Raw genomic sequence first — 27,579 nt, 5'->3', positions numbered from 1 at the left:
ATCCGGCATGAGGCACAAGAACCCACACTCTGCAGAAAACCCTGAGCAAGAGCTTACATGTTACCACTGCGACGTGGGAGACTGAGTATCCCCATCATGGCCTTGAGCTACATTTGACTATCCAGTCAGGAAAATACCCCCTTTGGGTTTCTTGAACAAATCTCACATACAATTCATACTCTTATCATAATCTCACTCATCATTTCTTATACTTCCCTGGAAATATCAAGGTTAGACCCCCCACTGTATTATAAAAAGTTCTGCACTTTATTTATAGGAAAACCAATGTTTCTATACTGAAAGATGATTTGGTTACAGTTGGATATTAAAAATATTATTAAACAAGATATAATGGTTTTAAAAGTAATTAAATACAAGTAAAAACTCATCATACTATTCCCCTTCACTGTAGTAAGAACAAGTCTTGAACTTTTTTTTATCAAAAGCAACAATTCTTTACACGAAAACAGTTCATTGCTCAAATGCAAAACATAGACAGTCACGTGTCTTTAGGCCACGAATCTGTTTTGGTCATTGTTCATTGCACGGTGTATCTTTGAATCAGTAATATCTGCTGTATCACTCAATGCCTGTCCGATTCAGTGCTAGAATTGCATCAAAGCGTTTCATTGGACACATGCAATATTTAGAGCCACCTTCCTCATGATGAGTAGATTTCTCCCAAAATCCTAATAAAAATAACATGTTCTATTATACATTGTACCTCCTAACCGATCAAAAGCCCGATATTATGTTCATAACCGAAACTTGGCTTAACAACGGCTCTAACCCTACCATTGCTAATGCAATTCCTCCTGGTTACCTGATCATACGGAAGGATAGGCCTGGGGGCAGGGGCGGAGGTGTGGCTATAATATTCAAGGATAGTTTTTCCTGCGCACCACTTCCTAATGCAGAGTTAGGCAGAGACCCTCAAATTCTTTCTGACTGTGTCAGCCCACCAATCTATTGCTGGCATAGTAATTTATCGACCGCCAGGGCCGGCAGGCATGTTCTTGGAGTCGCTCGGTCATGCCATCTCCCCAATTATATCCAAATACAGGCATTGTTTGGTACTTGGGGATCTCAATATCCACATGGACCAACCGGCTGACGCTGAGCCTCGGAGGCTGTGTGAGTCCCTAAGCATTCTCAATCTGACCCCCTATGTTTTACTCCCAACCCACGAAAGGGGCCAGATTCTGGACCAGATTTTTTCGACGGCCAGGATTGAAATGGATGCTCCCCTCACCATTATTTGGTCAGACTACTTCTTGCTTACCTTTAGAGTGCGCAAGGAGTTGGGTAGATCTCAGTCATATTGCAAACCACGTGCCAGTAGTTTTAGGCCGTTCTATCGGCTTACTTCGGAGACACTGGCTGGAGCACTTAGGCATTCTCCTATTCCTTTCAGTGGAAATTTGGAGAGCGATGTGCTCTCCCTGGAGAGCTGGCTTCAAGATCGTGCTATGGAATTAGCCCCCCCCCAAAACTCGAGCAGAAAAAGCTTGCAGAGTTTCAGCCCCATGGTTCAGGGAAGCCCTTAGAAAAAGCTAAAGTGATTGTAAATGCCTGGAGAGGGCATGGAGGAAGAACTTCAATCTCGTGGACAAAATTGCCTATAAATTGGCTCTGAAAGCCTATTACACCAATGTCGGTGAGGAAAAGAAGCTTTTTTTGGCAGCGAAAATTGAACAAGCTGGGAATTGCAGAAAGGAACTTTTCAATATTGTAAAAGATTTCTCCTCCCCTAACGCGATGGATAGCATATTTACCCATACCAGTAAATGGACTAACAATTTTGCGGGCTACTTTTTCGATAAAATTAAAACCCTACAAGACTCTATTAGGGAGCCACCCTCAGCAATGGAAGAGAATACAAGCCCACCCCCGTGCCACTCCCATTTCAGATCTATTTATTTATTTATAAAGTTTTATATCATGCAAACATGATTCCGAAGGATATCAGAGGACTTTACACTTTTGGGGATAGGACGGTAATAGTAGCAGTACAATTGTCATAGGGGGTACAAACCTGGACAAATCACATATGCATACCAAACAGGAGGTTACAATCGAAAGGGACAGTAAAGGTAAGAAAATAAAAATGGAACATAGTGAACTGGGAGGGGAGCAATTGAACAATGAAGCAGAATAGCACCAAACGCAGTAATTAGGGTGTATGTCCAGCATTAGAGCAGAGGGTCCGAGACCCTTTTAAGGTAGGAACTTGTTCATGAGGAATCTTCTTACTTCCAATTTGAAGGTAACCTTGGAGGAGATTCTGCGTATTTCCGGTGGGAGAGAGTTCCAGATCTTTGGCGCAGAGCCGGAGAAGGCTCGGTGGCACGTTCTCTTTTTGCGAAAGATCTGAGGTTTCAGGAGGAGAGATTTAGCACTACGAGAAGCTCTGCCCCCTCCTCATAACTATAGCTTTTGCGCTAGCTAACTGGGAGTTTTGAAATGGAGGGCTTTGTGAGATAGACAGGCAATCTTTAGCTGAATTCTAGCTTCATAGGGCAACCAATTTAGGGATTTTAAGACTGGGGAGATGTGCTCGTTTCTTTTGGTCCCGTGACCAATCTGGCCGCCGCATTAGGTGAAGCCCTTACTGGGGCCAAGGTATATTTGGGGAGGCCACAGAGTGTAGCACTGCCATAGACTAGCCTTGGCAAAACAAGTGCTTGGACCACTTGCTTGAAGTCAGCTTGTGGGAGGAAAGGTTAGAGATTCCGGAGTATCCTCATAAGGTGATTCACTCCCTTACACACATTGCTCATATGAGATTTCATGTTTAGATGCTTGTCTAGGGTGAGTCCGAGAGATTTGGCTGAGTCAACAATGAGGGGGGAGCAGTTGAAGGCAGTAAGGTGGTTAATACAGAGGTCCATCTTGGGGATGTGATTCGAGGGAGAAATTAGAAGGAATTATGTTTTGGAGGTGTTGAGCAGGAGTTGGTTCTCAGTTAATCAGTTCTGAGTCTTTATTAGGGTAGAGTTGAGTGCTACGAGGTTATTCGAGAGTGAGATTTTCAGATAAAGTTGCGTATCATCCGCATACATAAGGAAGAGAATATCAGCGGAGTTTGGAGCATTAGCTAATGGTTCCAAGAATAAATTGAAGAGTATAGGGGATAGAGCGGACCGTTGGGGTACCCCCATGGATACTAATTATGGCTGGGAGAGAGAGTGGTTCGCCTTAACTCTTTGTGATCTGTGGTGGAGGAAGGACGAGAACCATTGCAGCACCGCACCGGAAAGGCCCATCCTGTGCTTCAAAATGGATAGGAGGTTGTCGTGATTAACAGTGTCAAATGCTGAGGAAAGATCCAGGAGGATAAGGAGGCAGGATTCATTTTGGTCGAGCATATTTATGTCATCCATAACATGCGTGAGAGCCCATTCTGTTCTGTGCCCACTTCGGAAACCAGATTGGTGTTGATCTAGGAGCTGGAAATTCTCGATATGGGCACAGAGTTGAGGTTGGACGGATTTTTCTAGGAGTTTGGATGGGTGGGGATATTAGAGATACAACTGAAGTTGTCAAGGTCCGTACTATCAGCTGTAGGCTTTTTCAGGATAGGTGTTACCTGAGCAGCTTTTAGACAATCCTGTATCGTACCTTGTGCAAGAGACGCATTGGCAATCTTTGTCCATAAGGGGGTGAGGAACTCCTTCAGTTCTTTGAAGATGGACGGTGGTAACGGGTCGCTAAAATGATTAGAAGGGTTGATGCTCTGAAGAATCTGGTTGGTGTCTTTTTCGCTGAGGACCGTGAAGGTGTCCCAAAAGGCATTGTTCTTTGTGCTCAGGCCAGTCGGTTCGAACTTCTCAGATAAGGTCGAAGGGGGCGCTGATGCCTCCAAACCTACTTCATGTGATCAGTATGTGCATATACAAAGATCCCGCCATCCTAAGGACAACAGGTCACAGATGGACATTGGTTTGTTTAAACTGCATGTGTCTATGATGGTGTGTTAACAACTCTAAACAATTGCATGATAACTGCTTGCAATCGGGCAATGAATGAACTCAATCCTAGAGCCCCCAATTCCAATATCTTAAAAATTAACTGCAATCAGTCAATCCGCAAATGAATGTCCTCCCCACAACATGAGAGTAAAGAACACGTACAAAAATAAGTGCAAGAGTAAGTGGGCACCTCACGTACGCAACTCCAGGGAGTCTTCCGGCCGGTTCTCACCAGTATGCCCTGGTATATCATCATTGATTGCCCACTCACTAAAAAGATAGAAGTGTGTCCAGTAGAGAGATAGAAAGAGCAGAGCAAAAAAAGTAACTGCCCCTGAACAAAACCCAGTGATTTACAAAGAACAAGGTGTTACATCAAATTAAAATTGAGATAAGACTCGCAGTTAGATTTGCCCTCTTTATTCACAATCGTGAGCTAACTCACATTAAAAGCACTGCATGTTGCAAACCTTGTCAAAGTAGGCTAACATGTTTCATTGCCATTGCTTTGTCGTGGCAAATTCGTCAGGGCGCGAGGTTCTTTATTCGCCTCACAGGACAATAATTTTTGAGATGCGGATTGGCTGATAAAAACAATCAAAACAGCAGGTCTTCGTTAAAAAACTGACCAACCAGATATAGTATCAATCAATGTGCTTGCAATCAAAATGTACAGCGCGCAGCCAAGGACTTATTTAATCTGTATTTACCAGGTGAGAGCTGGAGGCATTCGCACCAGCTTCCACCATACTGCACAGGGTTGTATTCGCTTGGTTCAGACAGAACCAACTGTTGTGCAACTCTGAAAAATCTGAAATTATCTCCTTTTGGCCACTACCCAGGCGAGGAATGGCGCCAATGGTGGCCTCAGATTATGTCAATGCTTTGTACCTTGGCCTCCCAGACTATCTACTTGGCGTCATCAGCAGTGCATTGCGGGCGCACAAGTTATAGGTAGCTGAACTAACTATAACGGGGGAATTTCAATGGTTTTGTACGATTGAACTGTCCAGCTAACTATAACGCCCCTGAAACCTATGTTTTTTTCAGTGAATTTCTAAGGTTTTTTAAATGCTAATTCCTAACTATAACGTGCCTGAAACCTATGTTTTTTTCCGTGAATTTCAAAGGTTTTTTAAATGCTAATTTCTAACTTTAACATGACTGAAACCTATGTTTTTTTAAGTGAATTTCAAAGGTTTTTTAAATGCTAGTTTCTACATATGCCTATAGAGGTAGGACGTGTGAAGAAAGAAGAAAAACCCCACAGAAAGAAGAAAAAGAAATGCAGAAAGAAGCAAAAGAAGTCCTCAAAGACGAAGAAAAGTGCAGGAAGAAGGAAGACGTGCAGAAAGAACAAACGGAGGAGAAGAAAGAGGCCTTGTTGCCAAATCATCCTGTACCCTCAACTTGTTCAGATGGGCACTGGTGGTAACTGACTCTGACTAACCAGTCCTAGAGCCAGTGCTATGCTAAAAGACACTTAGAATACAGTTAAAACACCTACATACACTAAGGAACACTATGCGTCGGGTTACCCCTGTGATTACCATGGCCTCCTCTGTAAGCCCCTAGTACATAATGGGACAGGGAGATTAAAACTACCTCTTAAAACGCGCCACAGGGCACTTTTGCACACTGGTAAAGGGAGGAGGGGCCTGAGGTGACATGTGTGCAAACACACCCCGTGGGCGTGTTAATTTGGAGGATAAAGTCCCCTTGAATCCTGAGTGTCCCTTGGGTCCAACTAGCCCACCAGGTATCTCCAGGTAGCGCCACAGAGCTGCGTTGCAGAGAGGTGTAAAAAGGGGCACGGCCTAGACCACCTCTCTGCAACGCAGCGCAGTAGCGCTTACTGGAAGCACCTCGTGGGCTAGTTGGCCCCCATGGGCCCTCAGGATTGAAGGGGAATTATTTCCCTAACTTAAAACGTGCCACAGGGCTTGTTTGCACATGTCACCTCAGGCCACACACCCTTCTTTCACCATTGTGCAAACTGTAGTTGCTGTAGTTTGCTATAGTAGGGCGGGAGCCTCGCGGCTCCCGCTCTGCCATAACAAACTTTGTTTGGATTTTGAAAGAGAGAGCAGGGAAACCTGCTCTCTCTTTCAAAATGCAAACCAAATTGCTTTTCCACACGGGGAGCTGCATCTTAGCAGCTCCCCATGTGGAAAAACAATGCCGGCTCCCGAGGGATGCGGGGAGCCGGCGGGACCGTTTAATTGGGGACCCCCCCACTGTCCCCAACGGATAGGGCCAGCCCAGGGGGATGGGGTCCCCGGGGCTACATGTGGCCCGGGAGGGGGGCCACGCGGTTCCAACTAGCCCACCAGGTACCTCCAGTGTGCGCCAGAAAGCTGCGTTACAGAGAGGTGTTCAGAGGCCATGCCCTTTTCACAACACTCTGCAACGCAGTTCAGTGGCGCTTACTGGGTGCACCAGGTGGGCTAGTTGGCCCCCAGGGACCCTCAGGATTCAAAGGGAGTTAATCCCCCAACTTAAATAGTGCCACGGGGCACGTTTGCACAGTGGTGAAGTGAGGGGGAGGGGCCTGAGGTGACAAACACGCCCTGTATCACGTTTTAAGTTGGGGAATTCATTCCTCTTCAATCCTGACGGTCCCTGGGGGCCAACTAGCCCACCAGGTACCTCTAGTATGCGCCAGGGAGCGGCGTTGCAGAGAGGTGTTCAGAGGCCACGCCCCTTTTTACAACACTCTGCAACGCAGCTCTGTGGCGTTTATTGGCGGTACCTGGTGGGCTAGTTCGCCCCCAGGGCACTTCTGGATTGAAGAGGAATTAATTCCCCAACCTAAAACGCGCCACAGGGCGTGTTTGCACACATGTCACCTCAGGCCCTGCCCCCTCCCTTCACCACTGTGCAAGTCCCCTTGAATCCTGTGGGTCCCTGGGGTGCCACTAGCCCACCAACTACCTCCATTAGGTGCCACAGAGCTGCGTTGCAGAGAGGTGTAAAAAGGGGCGTGTCCTCAGAACACCTCTCTGCAACTCAGCCCCCTGGCACACACTGGAAGTTCCTGGAGGGCTAGTTGGACACCAAGGAACCCCAGTATTGAAGGGGAATTCGTTCCCCATCTGCAAATGCGCCAGGGCGTGCGTTTGCAAAGTGCTGAAAAAAGGGGACGTGGCCTCCGGCGCGATGCCGGTCTTTTATTTTATTTATTTTCTTAAGAAGGGGGGCTGTGTGGCCCCCTTTCTTTTTCTAATTTATTGGCCCTGGGAACCCCATCCCCCAGGGCCTGCCCCCTATTTTTTTTTTTTTTTGGAGGGTGGCTGCGTTGCCCCCCTCCTCAGGCCACTTATGGGCCCGGGGACCCCATCCCCCGGGCCTGGCCTTTGTATTTTTTATTAATGTAAAAAAAAAAAAATGGGGAGGGGGGCTGTGTGTCCCCCCACCCGTCCCCCAGGGCTGGCCCTCCCTGTTGGGGACTGTGGGGGGTCCTAGCTAGGGGTTGCTAGCTGACACCAGACTCTTACCGGCGCTTTGCGCGGTTCGTGGCCGGAGCTGCTGCTAATTTTTAAACTCACCCTGTTTTGTATTTTATTTATCTTTTGGTTTATTTTACCTTGCTTTTAATTTGCCTGGCCCCCACTTGCACCTTAAAATTGTTGAAAGCCACCGCTGTTGGGCGGGTCCGCTTCCCGGCGTAATTCACTCGTACTCGCGCCATCTTGCGAGTAGACTGTGCCGCTTTTCGGCGCCATTGGGTAGTTGACACGCTCTAGTCGTCAGAAGGACGCTAGACGTGGATAAAAGGGAGGTAAACCAGTCGTCCCTCCTTGCTAGCTGACTCCAGACTCTTACCGGCGCCTTGCGCGGTTCGTGGCCGGAGCTGCTGCTAATTTTTAAACTCACCCTGTTTTGTATTTTATTTATCTTTTGGTTTATTTTACCTTGCTTTTAATTTGCCTGGCCCCCACTTGCACCTTAAAATTGTTGAAAGCCACCGCTGTTGGGCGGGTCCGCTTCCCGGCGTAATTCACTCGTACTCTCGCCATCTTGCGAGTAGACTGTGCCGCTTTTCGGCGCCATTGGGTAGTTGACACGCTCTAGTCGTCAGAAGGACGCTAGACGTAGATAAAAGGGAGTCATGCAGACGCGCAGCGGTCACGCGCAGCGGGGACGCCTGATTGACGCCGGAGTTACGCCAGAGTTCAGCCCGTCTGCGCCCGTCCGTGCTGAGGACGCGCTGCAGGACGGGCTGGACCCTGGGGCTCCTGATAGGTCCCATGCATTGCACTGGGGATATTCATCTCCGGAATTACTGTCTCTTAGACCCCCAGTACTCCCGTGTTACTATCGGTTTTCTCCTGAGGTCCTACGTCAGGCTCAGGTATGCCCTACGTGTAGAACCTCTTTTAAATTCACCATAGAGTCCTTTAGGAAACCTGTTCCTTCCCCCCATTGTCAGACGACCTCTCAACCCAGAAAGGGCTTCCTGATCAATGTGCGATCCCTTATTAAGCACAATGTAGCTTTTCACGATTTTGTAAGTATGAGGCAACCAGACTGGGTCTTTGTGACCGAGACGTGGGCCTCTGAGTCCTCTGTACATGATCTTCTCTTGGCCATACCTGAAGGATATACGCTTCATAGGCAGGATAGAGTGTGACGCAGAGGAGGTGGATTGGCAATCCTCTTTAAGGCCACACTCTCCTGTACTGTGAAGTCTCTATCGGTTCCTTCGGATCCCTTTGAGGCTTTATATTTCTGTATTGTCTGTTCCTCTTCGATCTCCTTCACTGGAATTCTTGTATATAGACCTCCAGGACCGAGAACCAACTTTTGTCCTGAACTCTTTAGAATCTTGGAGCCTTACTTTGGGAGATCTCACTTCACCATTCTTGGTGATTTAAATTTTCATTTAGATGACCTGGAAGCTAAAGACACATCTACTCTGGTTAATGCATTGGAAGCTTGTGACTTGGTCCAAATGGTACATTGCCCGACTCATAGGGTCGGCCATACCCTGGACGGGGTGTTTTCCAATGATTTGAGACTAACAGTTGGCGTGCCTCTGCCGCTGGTATGGTCAGATCATCTAGCAGTACCTCTGGACTTAGAATCTCCCCGTATCGAGGTTAATTCTGCTGCAACTAATAAATGTCTTAAAAGAATACGCGACCCTGTCCGCAGTATGCAGATCACACGCTCAACCGAGAATGTTGTGGGGAGGGGACTTCAACTTCGTGTTTGACCCTACCAGGGATCGTTCCGCGGGCCCAGCCCGGAGACCGGTCGCATCTGCTGTCTATATGAAGGCGGAGATGACCAAATTGAATCTGCTGGATGTCTGGAGGGACAAGCACCCCATGCAGGGAGGGTTCACACACTACTCGGCATACCACAACATACATACGAGGATAGACTACTGGCTGGCCTCCCCACCGGTCCTTAGTGATGTCAGCTCCTGTGAGGTTCTCCCACGCACTCTCTCTGACCACTCCCCTGTGCTGCTTCACCTCTCTACCGCTAGGAGGGGGATTCCGCCCTATACCTGGCGGTTCCCCCCCTTCGCGCTACTGGACGATGCCTTCCGCGGGGAATTGGCGGAGGACATAGAGCATTACTTCGCTTCTAATATTAGCTCGGTAGACGACTTCTTTACGGTCTGGGAAGCCTTTAAAGTGTACATCAGGGGAATAGCCATGTCCAAACACTCTAGTGTGCTACGCACCATTAGGAGAGACCTTTCCAACTTAGAAACGAAATTGGCAGACTTAGAAAACCGCGAGCTGGCGGCTCCCGGTGGCGATGATGGTTCAGCGCTGACGCAACTGCTGTCGGAATATAGCACGCTGGCGGACAGAGAAGTTCTTTACATGGGCAAGTACGCCACGGCTCGGGCATATGGCGAAGGGGAAAGACCAGGGGCGTTACTAGCTCGTATGGTCAAGGGCTCCCGGAGACCTTTGGTGATAGACGAACTGCAGACTCCGGAGGGAGATAGAGTGGCGGAGGAAGATCAAATACTGGAGACCTTCAGGTGCTATTATGCGGAACTCTATCGTTCCAAAGCAGGGGGGGCGGAAACTGAAATAGACGATTACCTGGATCACATTTCCATGTCATTCCTCAAGAATTCGGATAGGGAATTTCTGATGGCCCCATTCCACGAAGACGAAATATTAGAGGCCCTGGGAGGCATGAAGTCGGGCAGTGCCCCGGGCTCCGACGGTCTTACTGCGGGCTTTTACAAAGCCTTCAAGGATCTTCTGCTTCCGCACCTGGTTACCCTCTTTGACACTGTTTGCGAGAATGGTGAGATGCCCCTCTCCATGAGGGAAGCCCTGCTGATAACGATCCCGAAGCCGGGGAAACCCCCAGACCGCTGCGGCTCGTACAGGCCACTCAGCTTACTGAACGTAGATGCAAAATTATATGCCAAAATACTGGCCAATAGACTGGCTTTGCTGGTCCCTGAGCTGGTTGCGCCGGAGCAATCTGGATTTGTCCCAAGCAGGAACTTAACCTATAACATCCGCACAGTGCTGGGCACGGTGCAACATGTTAAACAGGAAAACCGCGCGCTGGCGCTTTTCCTGGACATGGAAAAGGCGTTCGACTCTGTCGAATGGCCGTTCATGATTAGAGTGCTGCGGAAACTGGGCCTGGGAGAACCGTTCTTGCAGAGGATAGGGGCACTGTACCATCGCCCCTCGGCCCGGCTGCGGCTGGGAGATAGGGTATCAGAGCCGATATACATCAGCAGAGGAACACGACAGGGATGCCCCCTGTCACCTCTGCTCTATGCGCTGGTAGCGGAGCCGCTAGCCTGTGCCATGCGTGAATACCATAGTCTGGAAGGTATCAGCTTCCCCACCTATAAAATAGGTATCTCAACATACGCAGACGACACATTGCTTTACGTCCGTGATCCAGAGGCCAATCTATCACCGATTCTCAGAGAAGTAGTCCGCTTCGGTTCGCTTTCTGGACTCCAGGTGAACTGGGACAAGTCTATAGCCTTCCCCCTGACTCCAGTGACACGGCCCTTTGACATGGAATACCCTCTGCAGTGGACAGACGACTCGGTCAGATATCTGGGCATACGCCTGCACACTGACCCAGAGATTCTGATCCGGGACAACTATGGAATTGCATTTAGTAAACTGACAGACGACATAGAGGCCTGGATCAAACTCCCTCTTTCGTTACTAGGCAGGATTGCCATCATGAAGATGATAGTGCTACCCCGGTTCCTCTTCCTCTTCATTAACATTCCGGTGGTCCTATCGAGGGGGTTCTTCAGACGACTCACGCAGGCCTTGATCAGACTGGCCTGGGGGGGGAAACAACCCCGAGTCAACTGGGCGACCCTGACTCTCCCGTGTGAGATGGGGGGTTTGGGGGCCCCAGATCTGGAACGCTACTATCGAGTGGCGCAAGCGACACACCTACACTCCTGGATCCACGGTGACGCACGCACGCCACATCTCATACTAGAGAGGCTGTTTGCCGATCCGCTCCCCCTGCCTGCGACGATCTGCCTACCTACGGACCGCTCCGTCGGGCGGATGGACTCACTCAAGGCGACCAACCACGCCTGGCGCGCTCTGGCAAGAGCACGAGGCTGTGAACTGATGTATTCTCCGCTGATGCCTGTGGCCTGGGCCCTCTGGCTGGACCCGCTCAACGAGAAAGGCGTGATAGAGGCCCTGCGAACCCTAGGCATAGTAAAAATGGAGGACTTGTTCTTGGAGGGCACTCTAAAAACCTGGGAACAACTCCCCCTCACTACAACGGGCCCCTCCTTGCTACAAAAATTCCAGTTCCATAGGCTCCGCTCAGCTTTCCGGGAGATTCTGGGACCTACACTGGAGGAACCGGAGGAAATCCCTGAACTGACGTATATTATTAAGACTAAAGCACCTACCAAACTGGTTTCACAGGTTAACAAGTTGGGGGTGTCGCATCAGACGCTACCATCCTCTAAAGCTAGAGTGGCGTGGGAACAGGATCTCCAGGCTCCCATAGATGACGCGATGTGGCGATACTGCTGCTCCAGCACTCGAAGAATTTCTCTAAACGGCAGGCATCGGCTGGTGCACTTTAAGTACTTGCAGCGGGTGTATTACACCCCCGAGCGGCTGCAGCGTTACGGTCTTCGCGCTTCCGCGGAGTGTGAGCGTTGCGGCGCTCAGGTTGCAGATTTCTTCTATTTGGCTTGGCTCTGCCCGGGGGTTAGGTCCTTCTGGGAGGAGGTATTTTCGGAGCTCGACCAGATTCTGGGGGAGCCGCTGCAGAGATCTCCGGCACTTGCACTCCTTGGTTTCTCCAAACCGCTAGCCCCCTCACTGCGCAAGCTTGTGGACATGGCGTTGCTGTTGGCCAGGAGAGTGGTCGCTTCCTGCTGGATGCGCGGGCCACTACCTGCCAAAACGAGGTGGCTTAGGGACTTACAATACTGTTGTACCCAAACGGAATTGTACAGTGACTTGCTGCCACCAAGAAGTAGGCCGAAAAACTTCTGGGACCTTTACAAGGAACACCTGAGCAAAGGGGAGGAGGGCGGCTCTGACTCTTCTGAGAGTGGTGAGCTTCAGGATCAGGGGGTGGACTGTGGTTTGGGTTTGGAAGCCTCACCCCGGGGGGTGGAGTGATGTTTGGAGTTTGTGAGAAGGTGGGGCAGAGTGGGTGAATGCTCTTCAGGGGAGGTTGGCAGGGAGGGATTTGGGGTACGGGGCGGCACGGGTGGAGGGATAGTACAGCACACTCGGGGGGCGCACCCAGGGGTATTAGTAATGGGAGATTGGTTTGGATTCCACGTATACACTCGACAGCAAACGGGGGGAAGTTGGGGGGGGTTTTTTGAGGGTAGTTTACTTTTCACGTTCATATGTTATAAGACCGCCATGCTCTGACTGTGATTGAGACGGCCGACGGTTATATAGTACTACTTAAAGCTTACAGTGGGCATTATGCATAGTAGATGTTGCCTAGATTCCACTACATTTCGCCGCCGGGCCTCCGGGATGCCGGCATTCTGGCTGTGTATGGTGTTCCCTGAGTATAGACCATCTGGTCCTTCAGACGTATTCGCCAACTAATGTGGAACTGCACGAAATGTCTATGTTGATGAACGGCTATGCTATCAATAAAGGTCTTCAAAAAAAAAAAAATGTCTTAAAAGAAGCTTCAGAAATTTCTCCAACGAGGCTCTGGCTCCCTATATCCAAACCACCAGTATTTCATCCCAGAGGGCGGTGGATGAGGGGGCACTGGAACTTGCCGACTCTATCACTAAAGCAGCTGATGAGTTAGCCCCTACCTCACTCAGATATGTGGCACGACAGAAACCTACAGCCCCCTGGTTTTCAGAATCATTGAGGCTCCTCAGACAAAAATGTAGAAGGAAGGAGAGAGGCTGGCGCAAATCTTGGGATCCTACAGAACGGGAGGTATAAAGGCGCCTGCTGCGAGAATATAAAAGCAGAGTTATCAAGGAGAAACAGGAATATTTCACCAACCTGACTAGTTCTCTTACTTCATCCAAAGAGCTCTTTAAGATCGTGGACTCCCTCTGCTCTCTTCAGGCACCTGACCCCGTGGTAGGCACACAGGAGTTATGCAATAATATCTCAAACTTCTTCTATAAAAAAATAGATGATATCTATCTTGCTCTACAATCCCAGAGGAATATCCTGAATGACAATGATTCCTCTGGAATTAAGCATCTTGAATCTTGAATCTTGGACTGGTAATCCTACCCTAACCCTTACCCACTTCCCAGCGCTTTCCTTGGATGGTCTTAATCGAGTGCTCGATAGAACTAAATCAGCCTCTCCTTTGGACCCTGTACCTTTGAAAGTACTAAAGGAATGTAGGGACATCATTTTACCCCCCTTGCTGGAAATAATGAATGGAGCTATGGAACAGGGCACCTTTCCTACGGTATGGAAGAAGGCGATAGTGAAGCCTCTTCTTAAAAGGCCCACTTTGGACCCTGGTCTCCTTAAGAATTTCAGACCAATATCCCTTCTGCCGGCTCCTGCTAAGATGTAGGAAGCTCATTTGAACTTTCACTTATCCAACTTCCTGGACTCTTCTGGGTTCTTGGACGGGTCCCAACATGGCTTTAGGAAGTTCCACAGCACGGAGTCTGCTTTGACTAAGGTTGTAGATAACATTCGCCGAAAAGTAGATCTTGGCCAAACCACCGTGCTAGTGCTGTTGGACCTCACGGCGGCGTTTGACACCCTGTCTCCCTCTACTTTAACATCTCGGTTAACGCAGGCAGGGGTAACAGGGCCGGCCCTGAGTCTCCTGAACTCTTTCCTACAGCAGAGAGAACAGCGAGTGATGCTTGGAGATTTCCTCTCCCCTGCTAAATCTTTGCAATGTGGGGTGCCACAGGGGTCAGCATTGAGTCCGACCCTGTTCAACATCTACGTGGCCCCTCTTGCGAGACTAGTAAGATCCCAGGGGATGGAGGTGGTGTCGTACGCCGACGACACACAGATTATGGTGTCCCTGGCCCACTCTGTGAGTATTTCCGCGTCCAACTTTAGGTCTTGCATGCAGCTTGTTGCAGAGTGGATGATTCTTAACTCCCTAAAGTTGAACGGCGACAAAACAGAGGTCCTGGTCTTTGGTAAGGACCAGGACGCGTGGTCGGGTGAGTGGTGGGTGGAGAAGTGTGGCTCAAGTGGTTGGAGCGGCAGACCCTGATGCAGAGGTCTGGCCCGGACCAGGGTTGAATTCCCTGCCTCGGCGGGTCTTGGGCTCAAATTTCCCCGGACCTGACAATTCTCGCCTCGGTGCCTATTCCAATCATGGAGTCCCACTCTGTAACTCTGGGCAATAGCTTGCTTAATCTCCACAACGGCCTCTCGCAGCGGGATGCCTGGCTTTCACCTTGGGGATGCCCAGTAATGGGTTATCTCACAGGGGAATACCAGGACGGGTTCCCTAAGCAAGCGCTGGGACGCTTTCGGGCAGCCATGCGCTCTACAAATCAAATTTCATTTCATTCAGTGGTGGACCTCTTCTCTAGGCACCTGCCCCACTCCCACACAATCTGCTAGGAATCTCGGCGTCATCTTCGACACCTCACTCTCTATGGAGCTTCAGGTCAACAGGACTGTGGCCACCTGTTGGGGTGTCATCAGGACCCTCAAAAGAATCCTTCACTACCTTTCCCCCCAGGCACGCAAGCAGATCGTGATTGCTCTTGTTGGCTCAAGGCTGGATTATTGTAACTCACTCTATGCCGGGGCCAACAAGTGTCTTCTGCAGCGTTTACAGGTTGTGCAGAACGCCGCGGCGCGATTTGTGTTGGCCCTGCCATGGCTTGCATCTGCTACTATAGCAAGGAAGAGCCTCCATTGGCTCCCTATTACTTCTAGAGTGTCCTTTAAACTCCTCTGCCTTACTTACAGTGCCCTCATGGCAGGCCCTGCCGATGCTCTTGGGTCTCTGCTCACCCGGTATGTCCCTAGCAGATGTCTACACTCTCTAGTGCTGAACCAACTGGTAGTTCCTCGTTCTAGGAAGGTTAGATGGGGGAGTAGGGCTTTTTCCATCCTGTCACCCCTACTATGGAACACACTTCCTTTGGAGATCAAATCTCAGCCCTCATTGGATCTCTTTAGGAAAGCCCTTAAAACTTGGTGTTTCATTAAGGCCTACCAGTAAGCTCCTGTCACTTGGTGGATTCAGCTAGATATTGAGCTAGGCGCCTTGACACCCACTGGGCTAAGTTGCGCGGTCATAAATCACACTTCATTCATTCAATCCCCCCACAGTCCCGCCGGCTCCCCGTGTCCCTCGGGAGCCGGCATTGCTTTTCCACATGGGGAACTGCTAAAATGCAGCTCCCCGTGTGGAAAAAAATTTGGTTTGCATTTTGAAAGAGAGAGCAGGTTTCCCTGCTCTCTCTTTCAAAATCCAAACCAAGTTTGCTATGACAGGGCGCCTTGCCATAGCAAACTACAGTGTCCAGGGGGTGGACATCCCGGGACACTGCAGGAGCCTCGGGGGTGGCAGTCCCCGGGCCATGAGAAGGCTCCAGGAGGGGGGCCACCCCTCCCACAATTTACAAAGCCCCAGGGGTGGTGGTCCCTGGGGTGTGTGGGGGGGCTTGAGCCCACCCACACAGGTTTTATTTATAAAAGGAAAATCAACCCCCGGGGGTGGCGGTCCTCGGGGCTGCGGGGGGCGGTGAGCCCCCCGCAAATATATTCTTAAAGCCTCAGGGGGTGGCAGTCACCGGTGCTTCCGGGGGAGCCTTTGAGCCCCCCACCCATGTCTTTTATTTGCCCTGGCGATCCCGGGGCTGGGGGGCCCCTTTGGGCCCCATCCCCATATTCATATTGCCCCTGGGATTTGGCCCCCCGGGGGGCTGAATATTAACGAAGCGCGGGAGTATTCGCTTCATTTTTGTTTTCTCAGCAGGATCCGCGCACCCTGCGCGGATTTTGCATATTTTTTATTTATTTATTTATTTATTTTGGGACCCCCTAAACAGGCCTAGGGGGTCAGGGGCGTTTTGGGCACATGTTCTTCTGATTTCTTGTGCCTCGGTTCTACAGAGGCACAAGATGGCTGCCAACACTTGCTGGTTTGGAGTGTTGACAGCCAATTAGCATACAGCTCGTGATCGGGAGGGTGCGCACAGGGTGCGCGGATTTCCTGCAGCCATAGATATCGCTATCTTTATTCTTAATTTCTCAAAAACTACTGAACGGATTTACACCATTTTTAAAAAGGTCGCTTTCTGAGCCAAGCAGTACCTTTTTGCCAAATTTGGTGTAATTCTGTTCAGCTGTTTTTGCCATAACAGTGTCTAAAGTTTCCTATGGGAAAATGATTTTTTCACCACTATTTTTTTAATTTCTCAGGAACTACTGAACGGATTTAAACCATTTTAAAGAAAGGGCGCTTTCTGAACCAAGGTCTACCTTTTTGCAAAATTTGCTGTAAGTCCATTCAGCAGTTCAGGCTGTATGCGTCTGTCTAAAATTTCCTATGGGAAATAACATGGGGAATACTTGTTTTGGGACCCCCCTTTTTTCTCGGCCCCCTCTTGATGAATCACCCCCAAACTTTCAGGATAGGAGCGGACCGGAGCACCCCATGAGTTTTGAAAATTTTGCGCAGATTCGTCTATCGGCGCCAAAGATATTGGGAATAGAATGTTGCGGATTTTCCTATGGAAAATAGGTCCTAACTATAACTACCTACTGGAGACCGCCAGTAGGTAATATATATATATTACCTACTGGCGGTCGTCAGTAGGTAGTTATAGTTGCAACCTAGTTTCCATAGGAAAAGCATTTTTTGATTTGCTTATAACTTTGGCGTAGTTCAACAAATCTTTATGAAATGTTTCAAAAAGTTGCACTTTTTAGGTCAGCTGCTATCTTTGGTGGTGATTCATCAAGCAGGGGCTGAGAAAAAAGGGGGGCCCCAAAACGCGTTTCCCCATGTTAATTTCCATAGGAAATTTTGTGAGGAGCTACAGCGCGAACTGCTGAACGGAATTACCCCAAGTTTTGCAGAAAGGTAGAGTTTTTTTTTTTCAGAACAAATTTTATTATGTTGTTGATGATTTACAGAGAGGACACTGCTCCCCATGAACCAGGGGGGCCAGTGAGCAGATAAATAGCCATCACATACAAGCTGTTCAATCAACATTTTGAGATAAATGAACATTCCCGAACTCCCTTCCCCCAATGCCCTCCCCTTGCCTTCCCTCCCGGATCCCACCCCCATCCCCGCACAGTGTCTACATGGTCCTAAAGTAAAAAATGTATCAAATTCACAGTCAGTGTGTACCCCTTTTCACCCAGGGTCAACAAGCAATTGTTCTGCATCAGCGTCCCGTTGCACTGGTGGTTCCAGCCACAGCCCTCTATAGTCCGCCCATCGCTTCCATATTTTAAAATGTTGCCGGGGGCAGCCCCTGGCCTCGAATATCGGGCGCTCCAGCCCCATACAAAAGTCCAAACCCCTCTCCCACACCTCTATTAAAGGAGCCCTAGGGTCCTTCCAGGCCCGAGCTACATCTCTTTTGGCCACCGTGAGGCCCAGAAGCAGCAGATGGCGTTTATAAATATTTCCTCCAATCTGTTCCATAACATGAAGAAGGCCCAGTTGTGGTGAGCGGGGGAGGTCCCAGCCAACACCTCAGACAAGCAATTCCACACACCAGTCCAGAACCTCGTCAGTTTCTCACACGACCACACCGTATGTATGAATGTGCCCACCGCACACCCACACCGCAGACACTCAGGGGAGGCAATCAGACCAGCTCTCCACAATCGATCCCTAGTATAGTAGGCTCTGTGCAGATACTTGAATTGAATAAAACGCAGGCGTACTGCAATTGCCGCCCCTCTCGGAGCCTCCAGGGCCCCCCTCTAGTCTTCCTCCTCCAAGGCACCTATATCTCCCTTCCACACCGATCGTAGCTTGTCTAGTGGAGAAGAACAATGTGTAACAAGTGTCTGATATATATTAGATATTTTCTTATTTTCCTCTAGGGGACTAAATTCGGGCAACGAGTCTAGGCCAACCAAGGAGGAGGCTAAGGCGTTCCGGAGTTGCAGGTATTTAAAAAATTGGGTTCTAGGCATATCGTATTCTTCTCTCAATGCTTGGAACAATTTGAGGGTCGTGCCTTTCATGACGTGGCCCAACGCCGATATACCGATTGCATCCCAGCCGCGAAATCCTTGTAAGGACGCCAGTGCCGGTAACTGCCCATTTTGCAACAGTGGGGTTTCTCTCGTTAATGTATTCCACCACCCCATACGGCGTAGAGCTCCACGCCACACCTGGAAAACCACCTGGGTAACCACTGGGAGCCTCTTCCTTATAACCGTCGAATATAAAATGGCGTGCAGCGTGTCCAGGTCCATCATGTATCTCTCAAAGGCATAGGCCGGGTCGCCCCGGTCCCCATACCGCCATTCGTTCAGTACCAATAAGTGAGACCCTTGATAATAGGATAAGATGTCTGATGTTGCCAGGCCCCCACAATACGTGGAGAGGAAACATGTGCGGAGTGCCACTCTCGCCACCCCTCCGGCCCAAAGAAACTGACTCAATGCCGAATTCACCTGCCTGAACCATTGTGGCGCAATGGGATACGTATAATTTTGCAGCTGATAAAGGAGACGCGGGAGAGCCACCATCTTAAATATGGCTGATCTGCCATAGAGATTCAAGGGCATTCTGGACCATGTTTTCATATCTGACCGTACGCGGTCCCATACAGGCATCACATTGCATGCCCAAGCGACCCCAGGTACATCCGTCAGGAATATTATACTTAATGCCGCCAGCCGCCTCTTGCAGCGCTGACGCCCAGGATCCTAGCCCCCGCGCTCTCCCAGCACCCACAGCGTGGATTTCCGTACGTTCAAGTGAAGGCCGGATACCTCCCCGAATATCCGCATTATCTCAAGGACTCTGGGCCCGGATCTATTCATATCCGTAAGGAAGAAAAGGAAGTCGTCAGTGTAGAGTGCAATTCGATCGGACGGTCCCGACTCCCACTCAACTCCTCGCATATGCGCGTCCATTCGCACCCACGCCGCCAGCGGCTCCATTGCCAGGGCGAATAAATAAGGTGAGAGAGGGCAGCCCTGCCGGGTGCCTCGGCCGGTGAACAACCTTTACAACGAAACTTTTACAACGCACTACCATTACAACGCGGTCATTACAATGCAAACCATTACAACGCATTGCGCTGGGGGGCGCTCTAGGATAGGGAATAAGTTTAATTTTCTATCCAACACCTTCCCTAGTGTCCACGGGGACTGGAGTTGGAATAGAAAATTAAACTTTTCACTATCCAGCACCTCTAAGCGCTATGCGTTGTAAAGGTATGCGATGTAAAAACCGCGTTGTAAAGGCAGGCGTTGTAATAGCCTGCGTTGTAACGTCATACATCCGCCTCGGCCGATAGGGAAGGGGCTGGACACCGCTCCCGCCACTCTCACCTACGCCGTCAGATCCGTGTACAGCAATTGCAAGTACGAAAGGAAATGGGGTCCAAGGTTCAGGCGAGACAAGAGCGCACGGAGATAGACCCAACTTAACGAATCGAAGGCTCTATCAATGTCAGCCAGGAGGAGCGCCGCCGGGATCTTGGCAGCCCGGGCCCCCTCTATCACCACCTGCGCGCGACGAATATTGTGCCTCGTCGCCCTATGGGGCATAAGCCCGGCCTGGTCTGGGTGTACCAGATCTGTAATGTATGGGAGGAGGCGATTAGCTAGGGCTTTTGCCAGTATTTTCGCTTCAACATTTAGGAGCGATATTGGCCTATATGAGGCATGTTGTTCAGGAGGCCTCCCAGGCTTACAGAAGACCACAATTTCAGCGTGTCGCCAGTCCGCCGGAAGGCGACCACACTCCCTGGCTGCCTCCAGTGCCCTTCTGTAGCGCATCCCCAGCTGGAGATGGAATGTCTTTATGAATTCACATGGGAATCCATTAGGCCCGGGGGCCTTACCTGTGTTCAGTTCCCCGAGTGCAGCGTCCAGCTCCTTCATCGATAGCGGGAGCTCCAGCCGATCACGCCCCTCATCTGAAAGCGCCCGCGGCGGGAGGTCCACCAGGAATTTGTCTACATCCTCCGCTGGGAGAAACTCCTGAGGGGCATATTGGGCTGCATAGTATTGTGCAAAGCTGGCAGCCAGTTCTGCCGGGGCCGTCACAGGATCCCCCACCTCGTCACGAAGTCCCGGCAGGGACTGCGCCTGGAAGGTACCCTGGCAAAGCCTATAGAGCATGGTGCTGGATTTATCTCCCCACTGATATATTCTACTTTGTGTAGCCAACCACAGCTGACGAGCCTCGTCCATTAGCAGAGAAGTATATGACTGCTGCATCAGTAGCAGCTGCCCAACGGCATCTACATTCCCCACTGTATTGCATTCCTCCTCCAGGTCCCGGACCCGTTTCGCCGCCTCCTCTATCTCTTCCCTACGGGTCCTGCGGGCTGCCGCACACCAGGCAATATCCACACCACGGAGCATGGGTTTCAAAGCTTCCCAAAGGGTCAAGTCATACGTTTCAGGCCTATCATTGCTGTCCCAATACTGAGATATGGCCTCCCGCATATGCGACTGATAGCCATCTTGTTGCAGATGCCATGTGGACAAGCGCCACCTAAAGGGCTGCCGCCTCCTATCTAGATGTAGGTCCATCGCTATTGGGGAGTGATCCGACAGGCCACGCGGGAGCATGGACGTGGAGGCCACCCTCCGTATCCAGGTATGAGGGATAAACAGGTAATAGAGTCTGGAAAAGGACCTATGTACTGCAGAGACATATGTATATTCGCGGCTGTGAGTATGTTGGTACCGCCATGCATCTATCCAGCCCATCCCCTGCACCATGCTACTCAATTTAGTGGGGGCATCTGCTATAAGACCCCCTCCGGGCCTATAACGGTCCATTCGTCCATTCATTACATCATTCCAGTCACCGCCCACTATTGCCATCACATTCGGGATTTCGGCCCACACGTCAAACAGCTTTTCAATGAGGGCCTCTTGCAGTGGGGGCGGGCATACGCACTACCAAAGACCATTGGCTCATCACCCACCATTCCTTTGATGAAAACAAATCTGCCATGGGTGTCAACCCATTGTGTCTCATGTACATAGGGCAGCCTGCGATGTATTAGAACTGCGACACCTCGTGACCCTCTCACGAAGCCTGCATGGAACACCTGCTGATAGCCATACCGTTGTAAGCTAAGGCTTTTGGTGCCTAGGAGGTGTGTCTCTTGTAAGAGCAGCACATCCGCTTTTTCTCTCTTCCCCAGCCGCAATACTGCACCTCTCTTTATTTTGTCGAGCATTCCCCGTACATTCCAACTCACTACACGCAGTGACGCCCGTGGAGGGCCTGTCTCGTGGGTGTCAACCGCCATCGATGGGCAGATAAATCAGGGCCCTGGGTACCTGGGGCCACACACACACATAAAATTGCAATCGGACGCGAATGGACACTGTGTCGGTACAAACTGCCCCCTCTAACCCCCTCCCCCCAGACTCGCACCCCCCCAACAGCCCCCCTACCCTTCCCTCGCCTCCAGCCCTGCCCACAACTCCCCCCCCCCATACCTCAGAAACATTGAAGTATCTGTCGCGGTATAGATAATCTCCAGCCCCCAACGTGAGGCTAAAGACCCACTATTCCAATGGATTCCCCCCAAACTACCCACCCAATCCCAACTTACCCCTTACCCAACTAACTTCGCTAACCTCGGGGGTGATGTCCGCCCTCCCTCAGGCATCCCCCAACCCACGTCCCACCTCTATACAATAACTGTTAAGCAAAGAGTCTGGTGGTGAGTCTCAAGAGCTATCGTCGCTCCCGGTAGGATCATGATCCATCTGCATCTATCTGGGATCTTGCACTAGAAAGTTTTAGAGTAGCACTGGACCTCATGGCTCCTGAGCCGGAGTGTCATCTGTATTGGTGTCCCCCGTTGCCCCATCCCGGGGAGGCTGGCTCTTCTGAGAACGCGCTCTCCAGTTGCTCCTGCTTCGCGACCTCCGGGGGGTCTTCGGGGGTCCCGTTGTGGAGGACGAGTCGGAATCGCGGCCCGGAGGGGTATGCACCCTGACTCGGACCGTCTCATCTGTCCAGGCAAAAACCTCCTCCGGAGTGTTGAAGAACTGGGTCCGGGACTGGAATACCACTCGCAGGCGGGCCGGGTAGAGCAGGGCTTATTGGATTTTAAGGCCTCGTAGTCGCGCCTTTGCTGCAGTAAAGGATTGTCGTTGTTGCTGCACCAGCTTAGTGTAGTCCGGGAATATCAGTATTTTGTGATTCTCATACATTAGGGGCTATTTTGCTCGCGCTTGTCTCAGGATAGTGTTGCAGTCATGATAGTTGAGGAGTTTGGCAATTACTGGTCGGGGACGAGCTCCCACCGGTGGCTTTGGGAGAAGTGCTCGATGCGCCCGCTCGATTACAAAGCAGCGCGAGAGGGAGTCCGGGGGGAGCCACCCCTACAGCCACTGTGTCAGGAATGCCTCCATGTTGCCCTTCTCGCTGCCCTCCGGAAATCCCACAAACCGCAGGTTGTTTCTCCGGGCCCGCCGTTTTGCATCCTCGGCCCGGAGCGCAAGGCCCTTCTGAATCCTTTCCATAGTTGCCACTTTCTTCTTGAGAATCGCCACATCATCCTCCACTCCCGTGATTCTGGTCTCAGTTTCAGTTATACGGGCCACAGCATTACGCAAATCCTGACGTAGCAATGTGACATCGGCCCCAACTGCCCCAATTTTTGCGTCTAGCATGTCTCTAGATTGCGTTATAGCTGCCATAAGGTCCCGGTCCTTGTTGGCCTCCGGAAGTCCCCGCTCCGCCGCTCGGCCCTGTGAATTTGTCGATGGGGCCCTGTTTCAAAGTGCCTCCACTATTGCCGCCCCTCGTCATGTTGATCTCCGGGCTCGAGTATAGGGACCCAACTGGCCGCCGGGGCGCCGGGTAGTTGCCCTCTCCACTCCGGTCAGGGACCTCCGATAGGATCTTTCCCGCTCTTTCAAGATCAGTGGGGGTTCGCGTCTCAATTTCAAGGATGTCAGTGTGGCTATGCGCGTTGTTTCACCAACTCAGTCTACCACCGCGACACCCCCATCCATCGGCGCCAGTTGTGATAGTATGTCCCCCAGCGCTGGACAAACACCCGGCTACAGTCTCAGAAGTTGAGTGTCCCCCGGTAAGGGCCTTCACCACAAGGTCGTAGAGGCTCGCGTGCCCTTCCAGCTCCAAGGCCAGTGAGAGATAATCTGAGCTCCCCTCGGCTGTTTTAACCGTCGTCGCCCAGTCCACTAGCCAGGCCCAGGCGCCAGTTCCGCCCCGCGGCTCGATCTAGTGAGGGGCACTCGTAGGTGCACTGCATTGGCCCACGGCCCGGACGGGGCCCTCACCGAGTCGCCACTCTCTGCAGCAACACACGCATCCGCCGGGGGGGGGAACGGGGGGTCTTGGGAGGGGGGGCGAAGACGGGAGCCCCCTAGTTCTCCCGGTCCACTAGGCTCCCGCGGTCCGACTCGACCGCCGAGTGGATACGGCACGTTCCTGAGGGAGTCACCCCCCCCCCTCGATGCCGCTCGCCTCTCACTGGCAGCTTACCCCGCCCCCGCCGGTGTCTCAATTCTAGGTCAGCACCGGGATCCCTCTGCAGTCTCCAGCCCTGCTGTTCGTCCGCAAGGATCCGCAGCTCCGGGACGCCGGCACACCTCTCTTTGCCGACCCCAGCGCCGCTGCACTTCCGGCCGGACCTCACCAGACTCGAGGTCCCAGCTTCCGCGTGCGTCGCAGGCCTCACCGCTCCGGGATTCAAGCCGCCAGAAGTCTCACTCCCAGTTCACCCAAATTGCCGTGGGCACACTCTCCACCACCGACAGTCAAATGCCCAGCCTGGACGTCTTTAGGTCGGGGTGGTGCAGGATATTAAGAAGGATATTGCGCCGGCGGGACGGAGCTCCCTTAAGCTGCGTCCGCCATGCTTGCCGTCTTGGCCACGCCCCCAGAAAGGTAGAGTTTAGTTCAGAAAGGGACCTTTTTTTTGAATGGTGTAAATCCGTTTTTGTTTTTTTTTATTTCTCAAAAAACTACCAGAGTAAAAACATCTATTTCCCATAGGAAACTTTGTGCAAGGCTACAGCTGAAACTACTGAACGGAATTACCCCAAATTTGGCACAAAGGTAGTGCATGGGTCAGAAAGCGACCTTTTTTTTTAATGGTGTAAATCCGTTTGGTAATTGCTGAGAAATTAGGAAAATAAAAGTTTTGATATCTGGGCGGAGCCAAAGTCCCGTGCACGAGCTTCACTATGATTGGCTGCCAACACTCCAAACCAGGAAGTGTTGGCAGCCATATTGTGGCTCAAGTCGTTAGAAAACAGAGAAACAAAGGTAAAAAAAAAGAGAAGGGGGCAGAGTAGAAACACCTTGACCTCCTACGCCTGGTCAGGGGGTCCCCCAAATTATTATTATTATTTTTTTAAATTGGCATAATTTGCGCTGGGGTTGCGGGTTCCCGTGTTTTATTTTAATAAGACCCCGGGGTGGGTAGGTCCCGGGGGCATTTCTTAAAATATATTAGCGAAGATCGCTGGGGCTGCGGGTGCCAGCTGGGGTCTCCGTAGTCTAGGGGGTTCACTCATGTTGGGAGGGGGGTTGCACAGCCCCCCTCCTGGAGCTCAAATCTGCTTATAACTTTGGCTTTGTTTGACGATTCTTTACAAAATTTTCCAAAAAGTTTCTGTTCTTTGATCAGCTCTTATCTTGAAAGTTTAGGGGTGATTGGTCAAGGAGGGGAGCTGAGAAAAAAACGGGGTGTGAAAACGTGTTTTCTCAATGGAATTTCCATAGGAACCTTTAGACAAGGCTACAGGTCAAACTGCTTAACAGACTTATGCCAAATTTAGCAGGGAGGAAGGTCTTGGTCCAGAAAGCGCGGTTTGTTGAAATGGTGTAAATCCGTTCAGTAGTTTTTGAGATAGTCAAGGGAACAAACATATATATATCTGGTCGGTGCCTTACTCCCAAGCAGGAGCTTGCCTCTGATTGGCTGTTAACTCTTCAAAACAGGAAGTGTCCTCTGATTGGCTGCTGACACCTGAAACCAGGAAGTTTTAGCAGCCATCTTGTGCCTCGCAATGAGTGAAAATATAAAAGAAAGGTTCCGGGGGCAATTTAATATAGCGGAGCTCTGTGTAATGATGATTTGGATGCAGTGAAGGTTTAAGCTTTATTAACAATAAAGGAGAAATAGGTGAGCGCCAGGCAGCATGACTTCCACTCCAGGACACTAGTAGGAAGATAACCCTTTCACGCTCCCTGTGCCCAACATCACCACTTCGGAGGTATGCCTTTAGAAGCCAGTACGTCGGCTCGCAGCTATCTACCTTGCAAGCTAGTACGCTGCTGTGCCTGTACCTCTGCGAGCTACTACGTTGCTGTTCCTTTGGGAGCAGACGGCTCGTATTTCTGCCTCTATGAGCCTGGGTACAAACTGTTTATAAGTCTTACTATATGAGCATTGAAAAGCCATTTTGTGATTCAGTCCATTAGCTGGCATCTGTCTGAGGCATTTCTGAAAACATATCGGAGCTCTGTCTGTGAGAGATACCCCTTTCACACTGCCTCTCCTCACATGAGCTGGTAACGCACCCTCTTCCCACATCACTAGCATACCGTCATCAACCTTCTTGGGCCCGCAAGTCTCCCTCTGCGAACCACTGGTGGGCTCGCAGCTCTTCCGGTGCGACTTCTCGGGCCCGCATTTTTACGAGCCAGGCCACCGGTTTGCAGGTCTCTGAGAAGAGATGCAATGGAGGCAACGATGGTGCAGGTCGGACACCCAACACTGCTCCGACATCCCCCAGAGGCACCTGCTTGTCCGCCATCCCCGCTCACCCCCCACAAACAAATGTGACAGGAAAATTTTTAGATGTGGAGCCTAACAAATCGGCTGGTGTTGTAATTTTGTTTTTTGAAAACAGATTTTATTGTGTGAACTCACATGTTACGCATATCTCTGACATCCAGAGACAAATGCCACCATCAATGCATCATCAACATCTCATGGTCACATGTAGAAAAAGAATATTGGAACATTTCTAAACACCCCCCGTTAAAATTTTGAGCTACAGAATGTAATCAATATGCAACCCCCCCCCTCCCACACCCTTCCTGCGTGCCAACCTGCCCCTCCTGGTGTTGTAATTTTAATTAAAAAAATGCTTGTGAGGTTGGACATTAAGAATCTTAGTCATGTATGGATTTACATATAAAACATTTCATTAAAAGAAAACAACAACAAATAAAACTATGTGTGTAAAATATTTTATTAAAAGAAAACAACAACAAATAAAAATATGTATAGCCATGGCGTGTAATCCCTCGACAATTTGTGAATCACAGCCTGCAAGACAAAAATTAAAATAAGATGGTGTGTTATGTGTCCAGCAAAGGAGAGAGAAAGAGAGGAAGAGTGAGATACAAGGAATATAGAAAGAGAGAAACAGTGTGAGAGAGAGGAAGAGACAGAAAGAGTGAGAGAGAGGAAGACAGAAAGAAAGAGTAAGACAGAGAAAGAGAGAAAGAGTGAGAGAGAGATACAAGGAAGAGAGAAAGAGAGAAACAGTGTGAGAAAGAAGAAAGGGGGAGAGAGAGAGGAAGACAGAAAGAGTGAGAGAGAGGAAGAGAGAAAGGGTGAAACAGTGTGAGAGAGGAAGAGAGAGAGAGGAAGAGAGAGGGAGAAAGAGAGAGAGAGAAGAAGAGAGAGAGAAGAAGAGAGAGACAGAGTGAGAGACAGAAACAGAGTAATATTAACAAAGAAAGAAAGAAAGAGTGAGATACAAGGAAGAGAGAAAGAAACAGTGTGAGAGAGGAAGAGAGAGAGAGAGAGGAAGTGAGAGAAAGAAAGAATGAGAGAGAGAGGAAGAGACAGTGAAAGAGAGAAAGTGTGAGAGAAAGAGAAAGGAAGAGATGGAGATGTAGTGTTGACACTGGAGAAAATCTTCGCAGCTCACCTTTGTGTCACCGGTGTGTCTCCAACCACGTGCTGGGACATTCTGCACCCTCAAGTTTAGTTATCTGA

The 27,579-nt window shown here is 50.4% G+C and overlaps 1 protein-coding gene across 4 annotated transcripts in view; it reads left to right on the top strand.

Annotated features, from left to right (window-relative positions):
* LOC147683199 (outer mitochondrial transmembrane helix translocase-like) overlaps positions 1 to 27,579 on the top strand; it is a 230,258-nt gene that overhangs the window by 55,709 nt on the left and 146,970 nt on the right. The window lies entirely within an intron of this gene.

This window comes from Lissotriton vulgaris, chromosome 11 (genome assembly GCF_964263255.1).
Source record: "Lissotriton vulgaris chromosome 11, aLisVul1.2, whole genome shotgun sequence".
Classification (NCBI taxonomy): Eukaryota; Metazoa; Chordata; class Amphibia; order Caudata; family Salamandridae; genus Lissotriton; species Lissotriton vulgaris.
Note: the sequence above shows the minus strand (reverse complement) of the source record. Positions and strands in the feature narration are given on the sequence as shown.